We start from the raw sequence: 18,550 nt of genomic DNA, 5'->3' as shown, positions 1-18,550 counted from the left end.
CCCCAGTGGCTACGTAAGATGGAGAGTAGCTGGAGTTTTCTGATATTGTTTCAAGACTTTTCAATGTAAATATACTGATATTCAGCTTGGTTGGTTAAAAATGTCTTCTGTCAATATGTTGAATTTTACAAAATATGGTGTTGTTTAAGATAGCTTTGTGTAAGATTAATCTATTGGTGGGAAGATTTCAACTTTTCCATTTTTCTAAATTTAAATCTTCTGACTGAAGGGTTATGACAAAGAAAGGTTTCTTGAGTCCTCGCCTCATATTTAAGACAATTTGTAATCAATACAAATTCCTTGAGATTGATATACCAATTTTTAAAAGGAGGAAAAATAATAAGGTGCATGCTCAACTGATATGAAATAATTATCATAATTGGTCAAAATATGTTATGTGCATGTGCATGTATGAAGATGTTACAATGAATCCCACTATTATGTGTAATGATAATGTACCAATAAAATGTCTTTTAAGATAAATATCAATGTTGGACCCATAAGCTGGAAAGCAGCCTTTGTTGCCTATGTGAGGGGCTCTCAGGATTCAACACACTGAATCTGGATATTTGTGGTTGGAACAATAATCACAACCAGCCCCATCACCATGGTAACCTGGCCACCCTCAGGTGCACAGCACATTCCTTTTCCTTCTGCTTTTTTGCTGCTGACCTATTAACCCATTGGTTGCCACTCATAAGGGTGTTGCTAGTGCATTGGATTAATACTGCCTTCAGCTAATTTCCCCAGTATCAGGCCATTCATAAAAGCTTGCCTGTGCAATAATAAAGTGAATCGAGTTCTCTGAAACTGGTCTCCAGAGGTTTCTTTTCAACTCTGTTGCCACACCTTCCCCAGCTGTTCCGTGGGCTTGCCTGGACCTAGTGAGCCCACAATCTCCTTTAAAAATAATAGCAAGATAATAAGGTAGTTCAGTGATAGAGCATTTGTTTAGCATGTGCAAGGCCCTGGGTTTGATCCCAAGCAACACACACACACACACACACACACACACACACACACACACACACACACACACACGATAAAGACGAAAGACGAAAGCAAGACATCATGTTTCTCCTGTTATCTTCTTATTAGAGGAGCTTTTTTCTTCAGCTTGTATGTCATTGTAAGTTATTAGCTGGAGAATTTAATGTTAAGGTCCTAAATAGAAGTATATAACCCTCTCAAGGGGGCTGAGGATGTGGCTCAAGCGGTAGCGTGCTCTCCTGGCATGCGTGCGACCCGGGTTCGATCCTCAGCACCACATACAAAAACACCGAAAACTAAACAATAAATATTAAAATTAAAAAAATAACCTTCTCAATTAGTGGTATATTTTGTTATTGGTATCACATGTGAAACAGATCTATTTGGGTTTCTCCTTTAACCTTATAGTATTGAGTTATCAACCATACCTGGCAGGTTTTGGCCCATGTGATGACAATCAGTCTGCTACTGAAACACTTTGATAGAAACTGGGTCTCATGTACAATATTAATAAATAAAAATACCTTCTCAGGTGGAGTTTTCCAGAACCTGGCCACATAATGGCAAAGTAAGCATAGGGAAATCCACAAATTCCTTAAGTATTATATCTGACCATGAGTATTTTCCATTCTATCAGATAATGAGATGGACTTAAACCCAAGATTCATAAAGCTTCCAAATTCAAATGCTGTGCTTGCTAAAGGGAATTAACCTTACTTTTAATAAAGCAAATGACAAAGTTTTGGTACTCTGTACCAGTGGCTTGAGATAATTTAGCCCCAAATTGTTTTTTTCTAAAAAATTATTTTTAGTTGTAGATGGACACAATACCTTTATTTTATTTATTTTTATGTGGTGCTGAAAATCGGACCCAGTGCCTCACATAGTGCAAGGCAAGTGTTCTACCACTGAGCCACAACCCCAGCCCTAGCCAAAAAATTCTTTAGAGTATGGTTTATTCATTCCATTTTCCCAGGAGATGGGTATGGTGATAAGAGGTAGGCAAATTATTGATATTGATATCATATTACAAAGCTCTTAAATTACCATAGCTACAAAATGACTTTCTCTATTTAATTCTAGATGTTTATAAATTCCAAAAGTAGAACTATGATTTTGAAGGGTTTGATAACTTTTGTGCATTTGGAGAATTTTTTTTAATATTTATTTTTTAGTTTTCAGCGGACACAACATCTTTCTTTGTATGTGGTGCTGAGGATGAAACTCGGGCCTCACACATGCCAGGCAAGCACGCTACCGCTTGAGCCACATCCCCAGCCCCAACTTTTGTGCATTTGCTTTAGCCCACCTAGACCTCAGTAAACAACATTACTCAAAAATATTTAATACCTCCTAAAAATTGAAGCTCTAAAATGTTTTTGTGTCAGATCCACATGTTGGCCTCAGAAGGGTCTCTTTACTTATTTTACATACATCCTGCAAAGAAATTTTCTGGCAAATTCATATTTTTATTTTTCCTTAATTAATATTCCTATTACAGTACTGCAAGATTCAAAGTTTTCAGTATATTCATTTTGTTAGTTTATTGGTAGGCATGAAAAAGTCACTCAATAATATGGCAACTGGAGTAAAGGAAAAGTCCCTCCATAAAATTCTCATTTTCCTATGGTGAGCTTTTTTTTAAAAAAAATATTGTTTAGTTGTCAACGGATCTTTATTTTATTTATTAATATGTGGTGCTAAGAATCGAATCTAATGCCTCACACATGCCAGGCAAGTGTTCTACCACTGAGTCCCAGCCCCAGCCTGCTATGATGAACTTTTTAGTTCTCTTTGCTTCCTAATTTTTAGAGAGTTGGTTAGTTCTGAAGATATGAATAGGAAATTACTGGATAGAAGTAATAGGTGTTCAATTTCCCCAGTCCAAACCTCAGTAGCCCTTTCACAGGTTGGTATGCAACATTTTTTTTAAGACATTTCTTCTTGTTTTCCAGTGTAAACTCTACAGTAAATCATATAAATCTGTCAGAGAAGTTTGAATGGCTCATAAACAAGTAATTAATTTCCCATGTAATACTTTAGTCTCTACTGATGTTAGAAAAGCCTTTATTCTTTCACAATTGGCTGGTCACATAGTAGACACATAACTACTATCATTTTGGGTCCCTACTTTTAGATGGATATTAACAGCTGGTATCATGGTTATAAGTTCTGCCATTTGGACTTTATGTTTGAGAAAACAGAAGGCTTGAATGCTTCATGAGGGTTGACTACTGCATATAATTCTTTTGTATTCCCTGTAGTTCTCACAGGATATATACATCAGTGAAATATTCAATCCACATTGGAAAATAGGAAGTTTAGAGAGATCAAACCAAGATCCAGTATTTTCTTCAATTATTACTCAAATAGACATGTTCAACATATTTTGTCAGGGTAGATGAGAAAAGTTTACACCCACCTAGAATAGAATTAGGATTAGACAGACTTTTACTAGTCTCATAGAACCCTGATAAGGATTGCATTTTATGAACATGAAATAAAAGTAACACGAGGTATCTGTAAACAAGTAACACAGCCGAGGCCTAGGCCTTTTTAGTAAGAAGAGTGGCTTCCCCAGAGCAACAAAATCCAATAATTGAGGCCTAATTTTGGAGTAAGCACACCATTACCCTGACTCAAAGGCAGAACAGATTATCTCAGTTATAAACTCCTGCTACAGATGGGGAAATAACAGCTATTTTAAGTGTGTGAAAAAATTTTTCAACTTATTTTGACTACAAAAAAGTTCTGGTGGGGGTTGGGGTTGTGGCTCAGTGCTAGAATGCTTGCCTCATATGTGTGAGGCACTGGGTTCAATTCTCAGCACCATATATAAATAAATAAATAAATAAATAAATAAATAAAATAAAGGTCCATCAACTATCTATCTATCTATCTATCTATCTATCTAGTCTGGCGGTTAGGGGTATGACTCAGTGGTAGAGTACTGGCCTAGCAATTGTAAGGCCCTGGTGAGAGGGCTTCATCTCTTTTAATAAAAGGCAGAGATTTACAGTTCTCAAAACCAGTTGTTTCTTTTTTTCATTTCTGTATTAGGTTGACTTTAGGACGCAGCCATCATCCATCTGCCGGTAATACATATCCCAAATATTTTTCTTTAGTTTGATAATTTTGCAACATTATCTAGGGAGACTTTATGTCCCAGAAGATTAAGAAATTTAGCATAGTTAATGTGTCTCCTTACTAACATGCAAGATATTAGCAACTGTCACCATTCGTTAGCATGTAAACTGAAGGTGAGAAGAAATCACTGTTGTTCTTTTATTGTAAATGCTAAGAGAATATAGTAGGTGAATTCTTGAATTCCTTGGAGATCCACTGCCACAAACATCAAAAACTTTCACCTCTGTAGGTAAACTCAAGGTAAATATTGGTTCCTCAATTAATGGTACATAACAGAAAGCTGAACATGAGTTCATCACAGAAAAATACTTGGCTGATTCAGGCACAGACATTAAGATAATAGCAAGGTTAGGTGCTACAGGTGTTGGACATATCACAACTTGATTATTTCTCTAGGATTTTGTACAAATCTATGAACAGACTGACTTTTTTGTCAAATTGTTCCCCTTTTCTCACAGGTAATATGGGTGTGTTATGAAGTGAATATCCCATATTTATGATGCCTTGTTTCTCTAGTTCTTTAATAACTGGTTCCATACATTGTTTTTGAATTAAAAATATTTTCTATATATGTCCAAGGATTTTTGTTGTTGTTGTAAGTTATTGGTCTCTTTTATTAAACCACTATCATCTGTTTCTAGGCTGCAAAATGATAGGCTTATTTCCTATAATTTAGGAATAACTTTCTAGCATGTGATGAGACTGCTACTGTACCACGGTACCCTTTATTTAAATAAGCACATATTTACCCACTCATATGCTTTGAATGCTAGTTGCTCCCAAACTACTCTATCCTGAGTACAGAATATCACAGTCCTTAGAAAACACAGCATGTCCCTTCCTAGCATATTATCAAGCACATTAGGAGATAGGCACATTCTTGTAAGGGAGGGCTTATTCATAGGAACCTCAGAGGAAAGAAAATAAGTAGAAGATAGTCCAGAAATATCCACATTTTGGATGTCTTTCTGAGATAGGGTAAAACAAGAAAGATCAGTAGAAACTGCAGAGTGCCTGGATCTAGTATTCACAGGAAAAGGTAGGGAAAAGATTAAGACAAGAAAAAAGAAACAGACACATAAATTTATTCCATTCCAAGCTCTGAGATTTCCTGATTATGTCAATTTTGCCCATTAGTTTGCACTGTTTGCCAATAATTTTTTGTCTAACTTTACGGCATGGGAAGGCTCCCCTTGAGGAGGTTTCTGGGTTAGATTTCATCCTTCAATATTTGGAGGATTTCTTTTTCTAATGTCATTACTATTTACCATAGTGATTATTGGCATTTGTTCCCTTTGGGAATAAATTATATGATTGGAAGCTAACACTGCAGTCTTCAATTTATTTTTGGCTTACATTTCTCCTTCTATTCCCAAAGTTGGGCCACTCCCAACAATACGTGAGAAACTATACATCCTTGCCACGTACCTGCTTTTTCTCTTATTTATAATTGAATTCCTAGCAACTAAAGTGCCCTAAAAATGGAAAGAACCAAGGATCTATTCTTATTTGTCCATAGGTTTATATCTGTAAATTTAGGAAATTGCTTCAGAGAACTGTGATAGAAATCAGTGGGGGAATCATCCAAATTCTGAGTACAGTATTTATCTCCTCCCAGTTCACTTTTTGCAGAAGAGTTTTGAGGGATATTGTTATTGTTAGCAGTCCCTCATGTTGGGTTTCCAAGGCAAAAGGAGTACCCCGATTTGTTAGAGGAGTTGGATAATTGGATCCTGACACCTTGGCACTCCCTGATGTGGGTTTCTAATTTGGTTCCTGTTTTGCTGTTTCTATTAATCAAAGACAACTGGAGACAACATTCCATGCAACAGCCAACATGTACTCCCACATGTAGGGCCATAGACTGAAAACACTGCAGAGCATCCTAGGAAATTTTTGTGTTATCTCCCCCAGAGCATCGGAAAATAATTCCTAACATATTTAATATCATTTAGGGAAAAGGGCATTGGACTCTTACCATTTTAGGTCCCACCAGCCGTCCTGTATAACTTCCAGCAGGGATTTGAGCTGCTGGCATTCCAATAAAGTAGGGTCAATATTCTTCATATTGAGAATATAAATAGATTTTGCTACTTAACAGCCTGACTCCATTTTTATTCTATTTCATCCAACTTACTAGGGCAACCACTCATCAAACTATTTTCTTTCTATGACACAGTCTCTTATCTAAATTCTCAATGATTACTTGAGCTCTTCTCTGAATTATTTCTGCTTCCATAACTGTTTTGTATAGCATGGAACACTTCCTTATCCCATCCCAAGCATGGATGTCATTTTAACACTTATGAGCACTCTTATGCCATCAAATCTCTTCATGAGACAAGCTATAATATTTCCCTTACATACATTTATTTGGTTTCAAAAATTGTAACCAAGTTTGAAATCCTTAAAACCTTAAGCCAAAGCGCACTGGTGTTTTAGAAAGATTCAGTGAAGTTGGTTTGGGTAGTATTTATATATCCCTGGTATAGGAAGCCAGAGAGTTCTTTTCTTCAGTAGTCTTTATCTAAGAGAACGGGAGTAGGATGGTAGTCAAAGAAGAGAACAGTATCTCATGGATGCTATTCCTAAAAAGTGAATTATAAAGCAAGAAGCTTCTAATTTTATTAAATTTTAAATCTACTGACAAATTATCTGGATCTCAGTCCTCTGGGTGCAATTGTTAGGAAGTTGAAATATTCACAGTCCATCAATGGCCTACAAACTTTATAACCCTATGCAAATCTAAAATAATATAATAAGGATGAATTTGTGAACTTTCACATTTAGACCCAAACAAATATTGCACCATAGAAATTACACCAATCACTCATACATTTTTTTCAACTTTCAGTCAAAGCACGTTCAGATAAAAGATGTGCATCTTCTTTGAAATAACTGATGAAAAAAAGAACCTATACTGATATTCATATTCGCTGAAATAACAAATATAAATTCCTTAGAAGTAAGTTTTCACTAGAATAAAGGTGTATTTGGAACTTCTTAATTACCAAAGGTAGACTTAATACATATAATGGTATATATCCTGCCAGCCAGATTTATTACAACATGGGAAAGGAGCTGAGATAATTTTTCTGAAAATTATGAGAATGAACCATTAAAATCAGGTTAAATAAAATAAGTTGTTCATATGTAAGGAAACAGATGAATAAAATAAGTTTTTTTGGCAGGTTGATTATCTGAAGTCCACAAGTACAATTTCTATTCTAATGAAGCCAATAATATGTGAATTCAGACAATATCAAATTGTAAAGATAATACCAATGAATTAAAAGATTTATCAAATTTTAGAAGTATTTTTTAGCTTCAATGGATTTTTTATTTTATTTATTTATAAGTGGTGCTGAGGATCGAACCCAGGGTCTCACACATGCCAGGCAAGCGCTCTACCACTGAGCCACAACTCCAGCCCCAGAGTTTTCAATTTTTTAAAAAAGCAAAGCTTTGGTATGATATTAAATTCTTAGTTGGACAGAGTGGTATGCCTCTGTAGTACCGGGTACTCAAGGATTGCTTCAGCCAAGAGATCAGCCTAGGCAACATAATGAAACACAATTTCTAAAAAATAAATAAAGTTCTTTTCATGAGGATCATATCCTCTATAGGAATCACTCATCAATAATTAGCCATGATAATATTCATATTTTCTAAATGTGTATATATATGTCTTCAAATCCTCAGGAACCCTTTGTTTTCAATCTTTGCAATTAGAAATGGTGCCACTGTAAGCACTCATTGGTACATATTTTAGGTGATACATGTATACATTTTTGTTAAATATACATCAGAAAGTATGATGTCTCCATTCAAGTTTAGTGAATACCAAGAGCATTCTAAAGAGGTTGCTAGAGTTTTAATTTTAGATATCCTTATGAGTATTTATTTTATGGGATTATTATTTGAATTATTACTTTCCCATGGTTAATAGCCTTGAGTGACTTTCCATATACTTACTGGCAACTTGTACATTGTTTTGTGATACACCTATTTAAATTTTATGTCTTTCTTTTTGACATTAAAGGTTTACTATGTCTTTTATATAATGGTTCTCCATTGAATACATATTTTGATAGACAAGTTTTAATTTTGATGCAAACAAAGTCATCAATGTTTTCTTTATATGGTTAGTGCTACTGGTATTTCATTTTAACTTTTCACCTTCTCCAAAATTGTAATGACAATAAAACGTATTCAAGAAACTGTGTTTGGACTTTCTTGTTCAGAGCAACATCACATATAGAAGTAATTTCTTTGTATAGTTTGAAAAGGGACTCCCTTTTTTCCCACACTGGTATCTGATAGACCTGGCACCAACTATTTAAGAGACTGTTCTTTCATCACCATTTGGCAGTAATGCCTTTATCATAAATCAAGTAATCATAACCTGCTGTCTATGGAGTCTGTATGTTGCTCCATTGGAATATCTTTCTATCTTTTGTAAGTACATGGCAATTTTATAACAGGCCTTCAGATTTAGTCATTTTAACACATGAAACCTTGTTCATAAGACTATCTCAGCTCTTCATTTTTCTGAACCCTACAATTCTTGAAATCAGATTGACAATTTAAAAAAAGCCCAGATTCAGAATTGGAATGATATTGCACTGTATCTTTAGTTAAATTTAATGGAGAATTAACATTTATACATAAGTGAATCTTTTAATCTGAATATTTCCATTTGTAAGGTATTATATTTGCTCTCTTTCAATACTGTTTTGTAATATTCTGTGTAGAACTTCTCCTAGGTATAACTGATATTTCTGATGTTCCTGAAAATGTTATCATCCTGAAACTTCATTTTTAATTTGCTATTTAACACAGAGATATATTTGAGTTATTTTCTTTGTAATCTAGCTATTTTGTTCAATGACTTTCCTAATTTTCATTGCTTATGATCACACGTGTTTTTTGTCTGTAAATAATAACATTTATACCTTTCCTTTTCCAATTCTTATTCCATGACTTGGAGTAGTTAGGCTATCCACTACAGTGTTAAACACAAATGATGAGAGAAAAATCTTTGTTTTATTTCCATTGTCAAAGGAAAGCTTTCAGTATCTCCATTATCAGTGATTTCTCAATTGATTTCTTTGTAGCTGCCCCTTACCTCATTAAATAATTTTGTTCAACTCAGAATTCTTAGTTCCAGTAGGGAGAGTTAAGAATAGCTTTTGTATATAAAAAAATTTTTTTAGTTGTAGTTGGACACAATACCTTTTATTTATTTTTTTGAGATGATCATGTTTTTTAATCCTCTTGTGTTACCTTGGTGAATTACATTGAATACTTTAAAATTATTTAATAATAGTTTTATATTTACCACAAAAAGAGTGAAAATGACATAGAGTTCCCAAGTATGCTGAACCCAGTTTCCTTGACTATTGATATATTAAAAAGATATAATTGCCCATACTCAATGAACCAGTGTTAATAAGTTATTAACAAAGGTCTACTTTATTCAGATTTCCATAGTTTTTACCTAGTGTCTGATTAGTGTTCTATGATACCATACTACATTTAGTTATCTTGTCTCTTTTTGGATGTGACATTTTCTGAAACTTTCCTTCTGGAAAACCTTCAGAATTTTGAGACACACTGGCAAAATGATTTGTAGAAGGTCTCAAGTGCAATCTGATGATTTTTCTCATGATTATATTGGTTCTGTGATTTGGGGGAGGCAAAGTATAGTTCTCATCACATCATATCAAGGGTACATCAATATGATTTATCAGTAATGCTAAAAAAATAATAAAAATCACGTTGAGACAGTGTTTATTAGGTTTCTCCTTTGTAAAGTTTATTTTTCTTTCTGATCCCCTATTTTCACACTTTTTTCTTTGGGATCAAGTCACTATGAATAGCCCACACTTGAGGAGTAATGAATCATACTACACCTTCTAGAAGACAAAGTATCTACAAAAATTCTGCCAAAGAAATTTGTCTTTTTTCCTATTTATTTATTTATATTGCTATGAATTCATGAATATTTATATTATACTTTGGGTTTAATCCAATATCATACAGCTCATAGTTTCAAGATTGTTCCAGCTTTGACAAATAGATCTTTTCTTTGGTTTTTGTATTCCTTTGATATACCTCTATCACTGTGGTGTTATAAATTATTTTTTAGTATTTCCTTACATTCTGGAACTATAAGATGTTCTGGGCTCATCCTGTACATTTTCTGCAAAGTAATAGAGCCAGCCATTTCTGCAAGGATTCCTGATTTGTTTTGTTGAATAATGGTATTAGGAACCAAGATCTGGAATCTAAGTATGTCCATTGCTATTAGGGTGACTTTGCTTCTAGGCCTTTGCAGTTGAAAGACTAAGAATTTTCTGTATACATATGCAGTGACAATGTACATACACACATCTTTATTTATGTGTGTAGCTACCTATGTGTATATGAAACTAAACATGAATTTAAATAGATATTTTCAACTCTAACCTATTATAACATGGATCATTCTAGTCTTTTCTCCTTGCTTATATTTAACTTTCTTACTCCAAGAGTAAGAAAACTTAAACCATATACCAACCATTTACTTATTTGTCTAATTCCAGTATCATGTGTAAGTTTCAGAATTGATAACTCATACACTCATGGGAAATAACTTTAGCAAATTGCTTATATATAGTCACTTTGCTTTTAGTTTTACAGATTCAACTCATTCCTAAAGTTTCTTCAGTCAGCACCTCCCGCTATCCTTGCCAATCTTACCAGTGAGACTGTTTCATACATTTATAATACAATCGGGTTCTTTCTTTAAAAAAAGAATTTAGCCTTTATTTTATTTGTTTGTTTTTATGTGGTGCTGAGGATCAAACCCAGTGCCTCACCTCTGCTGGGCAAGTGTTCTACTACTGAGCTAGCTAAAATCCACAACTGGGTTCTTTTAGTCACATTCTGTACTCTTCCTGGGATCCTTCATCCTCCTAAATTACTTTTTAAAATTTCATATGTTAAAGTTTACTCTGTATTGTAAATTTGTATGAGTTTTACAAATGCACCGTATCACATTTGCACAATTATTGTAGCATACAAAATAGACTTATTGTGCTTTACTTATTAAATCCTAGCTCCTCTACCAAAACCTCTGCCAAGAGCTGGGGCTGTAGCTCAGCGGCAGAACCCTTGCTTAGTACCCATGAGGCACTGGGTTTGAGTCTCAGCACCATATAAAAATAAACAAATAAAATAAAGGCATTCTATCCGTCTACAATTATAAAACAAATAAAAACAAACAAACTCTGCTAATCCCTAATATCCATGGTGTTGCCTTTTCCATAAGGTCATATCAAAGGAAGCACATTATAGAATGACTTCTTTCATTTAGCAGTATGCATTTAAGATTTATCCACACCTTTTTTTTGGCTTTATGTGTCATTCTTTTTTATTTAATAGTATTCCATTGTATGTATGTATCACAGTTTGCTTATCCATTCACCTAGATATTTTGGTTAATTCCAGTTTTGGACAATTATGAATAAAACTATTAAAAATATTTACATAGTTTGTGTATGGACATAAATTTTCAGGTAAGTTAGAGAATATTGGCTGGATGTATGGCAGGATTATGTCTAGCTTTGTAATCAACTGTCAAACTTTTCAAAAGTGACTATACCATTTTGTATTTCCCACCACCCAATGAGTATTGCTTGCCTCTTCACTGGTAATTGACATTATTAGCTATTTGGATTTTAGCCAATCTAGTAGATGTGTACAGGTATTTTATTGTTTAGTGAACATCTGCTTAATAACAGAAAATAGTGAACATCTTTATGTATAGTTGTCTTTTGTATAGTTTTTTGTGACATGTCAGTTCAGATCTTTTGCCCATTTTAAAATTGGTTTGTTTGTTATTGCTGAGTTTTAAGAAATCTTTATATATTTGGGTAAAAGAACTTTATCAGATATGTGTTTTGTAAATATTTTCTCCCAACCTGAAACTGGCTTTCCATTTACCCAATGGTGTCTTTTGACAGGGAGAACTTTTGATCCAAAAAAAGTCTAACTTACATTTTTTCCCTTCATGGTTTGTGCTTTTGTTTTATCTAAGAACTCATCACAAAATCTAAGGTCACATAGATTTTTTTCATCTATGCTTCTTTCAGAAGTTCTAAGATTTCTGCATTTCATATTTAGTTCTGTGATCTATTTTGAGTTAACTTTTGTTAACTTTGTAAAGCCTGCATCTAGGTTCACTTTGTTTTGCACATGTGCATCCCCACAACTAGCACCATTTATTGAAAAGACTATCCTTTGTGCATTGTATTGCTTTTGTGTCCCTGTCAAAGACCAGTTTGTGTTTGTGTTTGTATACTTTTAGGCTCTTTTTAAAAATCATTACTAATCTATCTTGATTACAGTAGCTTTAAGATTAGTCTTGAAATCAAGAAGTATGAGTCCCCTACCTTTGTCTTACTTCAGTATTGTCCTGGCTATTTTTTTTTTGGTGGGGTGGGGTACTGGGGATTTAACCCAGGGGCAAGTTACCACTGAGCCACATCCCCAACCATTTTTATTTTTCATCTTGAGAAGGGGCTAAATTGCCTAGGGGCTTGCTAAATTGTTGGAACTGGCCATGAACTGCTGATCTTTCTATCTTAGCCTCCTAAACCACTGAGATTACAGGCATCAGCTACCATACCTGGCTATTCTAAGTCTTTTGTTTTGACCTATAAACTTTAGAGTTAGTCTGTCAATATCTACAAAATAGCTTGCTGGGATTTTGAACAGGATTGTACTGAGTCAAGTTAAGAAGGACTGGCAGCTAGATAAGATTGGGCCTTCTAATCCATAAATGCATCTTTGATTTTTTTTCATCAAAGTTTTATATATATATATATATATCCTATACCTATTTATTTAGATTTATATCTGAGTGTTTTTACTTTTTTTTTTTTGTGGTACTGGAGATTTGAAAGCTTCAGGGGTACTTTACCACTGAGCTACATTCTCAGTCCTTTTTTTTTTTTTTTGAGACAGGATGTTACTAAGTTGCCAAGACTGATTTTGAACTTTTGGTTCTTCTTCCTTAGTCTCCTGTGTAGCTGGTATTACAGGTGGGCACACTTGGCCTACATTTAAAGGAGAGAGTGTGTGTGTGTGTGTGTGTGTGTGTGTGTGTGATTTGTGTTATTGTAAACTTTTTAAATTCAAATTGTTCATTATTGATATATAAGAAATCAGTTGGCTTCTGTATATTAATCTTGTATCCTTTAACTTTGCTATACTCATTGGTTAGCTCTTAAAATTTTTTCTTTTAGAGAGACTTTGGGATTTTCTTCCATAGTCAATAATGTCACCTATGAAGAAAGATGGATTTATTTGATTCATTTTAATCCTTTTTTTGTCTTATTGCACAAGCTAAGACTTCCAGTATCATGTTGCATAGGAATGGTGTTAAGAAGACATTATATCCTTATTTCTGAAATTATCATACAGTTTTTCACCCTGTATTATATTAGTTGATATTATAGATGTTCTATATCTAGTTGAGGGAATTTCTTTGAATTTCTTCTTTGCTGAGAGTTTTCTCAGGAATGGGTGTTAGACTTCATCAAATGATTTTTCTAAATCTATAGTCATGATGCAGGTTGCACATATAGTTATGATAGTTTCTTCTGCAGGCCTTTGATGTGGTTGAATTTTGAATATTGAAACAGCCTTGTAAAAAGGCTAAAAAAAAAAAGCTTTATAAAACAGTGGAAAAGTCTACTGTTTTGGTGTACAACTTTTGTATATATTGCTGAATTTAATTTTTATAATATTTTGTTAAGGATTTTTATGCCAATGTTCATGAGACTTAATGGTCTATAGCTTTCCTTTCCTATAATGTTAATCTGATTATTGAGTTGAGGTATTAATAGTTTGATTCAATGAGTTATGAAGTATTCCCTCTGTTTCTATATTCTGAAAGTAATGGTGGAAAACCAGTATTACTTCTTCCCAAAATGATAAAATTTGTTATTAAAAATATCTGGGCCTAGTATATTTTTGGTAGCTTATTAATTAAATTCAGCTTCATTAATAGATTTAGAAGTATTCAAGTTATCTATTTCTTCTGGGAGCTTTGGTAGTTTGTATCTTTCAAATTGTTCCATTTCACTTAAGTTATCAAATTTGAGGGCATGAGCTATTCTTATTATTATTATCCTTTAATATCCATGGAATCAGTATTGATGGTTCTTTATTTCTGATATTGGTCATTTGTCTTCTTTATTTCCTTGGTTAATTTTACAGTAGGTTTCTTGAAGATACCATTTAGTTGGATCTTGTTGTCTTAATCCATTCTGACTATCCCTGTCTTTTTAATGATTCACATTTAAAGTGATTATTTATTGTTTAATTAGTACACATTATTTGTGTTGTAGTTGTTGCATTGCTTTTTCTTCATCTCACTTCATTTTAATGCATTGTCTGCTTTTAGTTGATCAGTTTACATGATTCTATTTGATCCTCTCTCTTAGCATATATTCTTTTATATTAAGAACAATGGAAATAATAGATCTTATTTAACTTCACTCCTTCTCCAGTGCTCTTCTTTATAGAAATACAAGTTTTAGATCTACATAATTTTCCTGGTGCTTTGAAAACTTCTTTTAACATTTTTTATAGGGGACGTCTGCTGGTAATATAGCCCTCATTTTTTTTCAGGTTAAGTCTTCATCTTTTGAAAGCTTATATTACTGGATATAGATTTCTATGTTGATGGGGGTCTTTTTTTATCCTACTACTTTTAATATTTAAATATCCACCCTCTTCTTGCTGTTGTGGTTTGTGATGATAAGTCCACTGTAATTCTTATCTTTGTTTCTTTATCGATAAGTTTTTTTAAAACCCACTCTGGTTTCTTTCAGGATTTTTCTGCAGGTTGAATATTATAAGCCTAGGTTTTGTTATTGTTTAAATATTTAGTGTTTTGTGTTCTCTGAGTTTCCAGGATCTGTTGCGTGGTATCTGTCATTAATTTTGGAAACTTCTTGATCATCATGACTTCAAACATTTCTTCTGCTTCTTACTCTCTCTCCTACCATTCCACTTATGTTATACCTCATTCCACAATTCTATTTTATTATTATAAGTACATATAAGTTGTACAAATTAATGGGTTTCACTGTGACATTTTCATACATACATATATCATGTTTTTATAACATTCTTCCTTCTACTGTCCTCTTGCCCTTTCCTGTCTTCCTACTTCTCTCTGTCCCCTTCCTCTTCCCTATAGTTCATAATTCCTAAATGTCTTTTAAAAATTCTTTCCTCTTTGCATTTTAGTTTGAGTCATCTTTATTGATCTATTGCTGATTCTTTCCTCAGCTATGATGAGTCTACTGATCAACCTGATAGAAGTATTCTTTATTTATGTTGCAGTGTTTATTTTTTTTTATTTCTAGCATCTCCTTTTGCTCTTATAATTCCTATCCCTCCACTTATATAACCTATCAGTTCTTGCATGGTGTCTACTTTTTCCCTACCAATTAGTCACTCCACTGGCTTCTGCTCTAGCTAAGAAAAATCTCACCTGTTTCCTCAGTCTGTCTCTTCAAAGTTTGGTGTGGAAGTTTTCCCTGAAATTTTCTTTGATGGGATCAAAGAAGTAGTTAATTTTTTCAGTTTGTCTGGTTTTCTCTTGTTATAATGACAGAAATGATAACTTACAAGCTCTTCCCATGTCAGAGCTAAAACTGTGTGTGTGTGTGTGTGTGTGTGTGTGTGTGTGTGTGTGTGTGTGTATTTAAGGATTGGAAAAAAAAACCACTTTGGTTTCTTAAATAAATTCCAAATTGTTAGAATGCAGTATCTTATTTTCCTTTAAATATGTCATATGATTCAAATTACTATTCTTTCTATATTCATAGTAGCCATGTTCTATAAAGTGTGTTTTAATGGCTCATTATAAGTTTAGTTAGTAGAATTAAGATGCCCTGATAATTAATTACATATATTTTCCTTAAATACTTGTAAATTCTGCTAGTGTTACATTTAAGCAAGGCATATTCTTGTTTGGAAATAATTTAACTATGGATTCAATGTCTTTAAGAGAAGTAGGACTACTTATGTTATCTCTATTTTTATGAATTATTTCTTTTTCATTATTTGTGTTTTCAAGGAATTAATTTCAATTCATGTTTAAAAAAACAATAAAAAGTTACTTTTTAAGTGCTCTATTTATTTTAAAAAATTAAGTTAGGAAAAATGTTATCACTTATAAAGACATATAGATTTCCTACATTACCACAATGTTCTTTATTCACTTTCATAATCCTTGTGCAGAAACAGGCATTGGTGATAAGAATAAAAAATGCCATCCATGCCTGAAGGATATCATTCACAGTACATCAGAAACAGAGAAATTCACTCTCTCCTGAAGAATGGGGTCACCCAGTACTTGAGGAGAGGTGAAACTGTCAAAACCAGTTTTCAGCTAAATCCCCAATCAGCAAATAACTACTTGAACTACCCTGCTCTCCAATCATTCTGCCACTTGTATCTACTTAGCATTGATCAAATCAACCCTGTAGGACTAATTCTATTTTGCTTTTATCTAATAAAAGTACTGCTTATCAGTTTAGCTAAATTCTACCTTTTCTCAGAATTCTATAAAATTTTGCCTCCCTCTTTGGGAAGCCAGAAATTCACATTTCTCTTTCAGTTTCTTCCTTACCAAAACAATCATTTTGAAGCAAATGTAGCCCTTGAGCTTCAGATTTAAGTCAATTTTTGTTTCTTTAACAGTTAGGGAATTGGTATTGGAGCAGAGAAAGTCACAGATAAAAATCTGTATGCTCAGTACATTCACATTCTAATGCAAGGAGATGGGCAAATGCTGAAAATAATGAAAAGGGATAAAGAGTAATGTTGTGCGGGTATTGATACTGCAGATAACCGTAACACAGAAGCCTAATTGTCCATTTGTGGAGAAGGAGCAGAAAGCATGAAGTTACATGGTAGAAAAAAATACTTAAGAACAAAAGAGGATTTGATGTAGAAGCCTGTTCATTGATTCCAGGAACAGGAAATAGAAGCAAAGAGATAACAAAAGGGGGACTTGCTAGTTGTGTAGGTCACTTTATGGACTTTGGACATAAACAACACAGAAAGCATTGAAATGTTTTGAGATAGAGGATGGTGTTAAGGGACACAGATGAGAAGCAAAGCCATGTATATCCCTATAGCTGATTGTGTCCATCAACATAATTCAACATTTCTATTATCTTCATTAACATAATTTTACCATCTCAGGAAATCCTTGCCCATCAATATAAAAAGTTGCAAGTGACATTATTATTTACAAGGATTCCTTAGAAATTCATTAATTCACCAAACAATAGTTCATATCCCAAGACCTTTTTCATCCCTCACCTTCAAATCACTTTGCTATGTCTACAAATTCTATTTCATCATTATTCATACCAAATATTAATCAAGCCCTGGCATTAAAGATCTATATAAATAAGACTTTAAAGTCTCAAGTAGTTTAACTTTGCCTTTACCTGTCTAAAATGCTACTAAGATCTGTTGTGAGATTGCTTTCTCTTATCACATTAAGAATAAACTTGCTTTTGTCTTATCAAGAAGTTTAGATGATATTCAGAAATTTAGCCTTAGTCATGGAAAGATTCAATAAAGATTGAGACCTCCTTGAAGCCTAGGCCCAAGACCCTCAACTCAAAGACAGTGTCTTCCTCAGACACCCACTGGCTACTGCAGTGGGTCCCTCAGTTTTCTGGAATTGCTCATCTCTGGGACCTAACCAATTCATTGATAGCCAAAACTCTTCCCTAAGAACCAAAACATGCAAAGAACTTTGTCAGCATAAATTTGCCCTTCAATGACCTCCCACTTTGGGCTGCTAAAGTCTCTGGACACAACTTGCTACTTGACACTTCAGCTGGCTTGATTTTAGGTTAGGGTCTCCTTGAAATTTTATGGTCCTTTATGCTGAATAATCTTTGCTGAAATATATAATATTAAAATATATAATATTTCTCTTCATGTAAATCTTCAATGAAATCTCATTAGTACCTTGCATATATCCATTTATTATGGTAATACTTTCAATAATGTTATTTTGTTTTTCCATTACCTGAAAAAGAAATTCTTACTGTCTAACCTTTTGTTAATGACTATCTATGCCCTGTATAGATGAATTAGAAATTTCTTTAGAAAATCCATTTTTAAAGTTGTTTATCCCCAGTGATAATTGTAATTGATATGTAATATTTGTGCTTATTTGGGGGGGTTTAGTATTAGATATATTTATGCAATGTGTAATGATAAAATGAAATAATTAGCATTTCCATCTCTTCAAATATAATCATTTCAATGTGTTAGGAACTGTGAAAGCCTATTTATTTTGAAATGTATGATTAATTGTTGT

The 18,550-nt window shown here is 33.4% G+C and overlaps 1 protein-coding gene across 36 annotated transcripts in view; it reads right to left on the bottom strand.

The window, feature by feature from the left end:
• The window catches only part of LOC110598540 (uncharacterized), a 287,890-nt gene that overhangs the window by 160,680 nt on the left and 108,660 nt on the right, over nucleotides 1-18,550 (bottom strand). For all 36 annotated transcript variants that reach the window (XR_013438651.1, XR_013438630.1, XR_013438632.1 and 33 more), the window contains one exon: nucleotides 1-18,550. This exon is cut by the window's left edge and continues 12,906 nt beyond it; it is cut by the window's right edge and continues 24,270 nt beyond it. The gene's annotated coding sequence lies outside the window, so the exon portion shown is untranslated.

The sequence above is a fragment of the Ictidomys tridecemlineatus genome, chromosome 5 (assembly GCF_052094955.1).
Source record: "Ictidomys tridecemlineatus isolate mIctTri1 chromosome 5, mIctTri1.hap1, whole genome shotgun sequence".
Classification (NCBI taxonomy): domain Eukaryota; kingdom Metazoa; phylum Chordata; class Mammalia; order Rodentia; family Sciuridae; genus Ictidomys; species Ictidomys tridecemlineatus.
The sequence above is the reverse complement of the archived record's forward strand: the minus strand, read 5'-3'. Positions and strand labels throughout refer to the sequence as shown.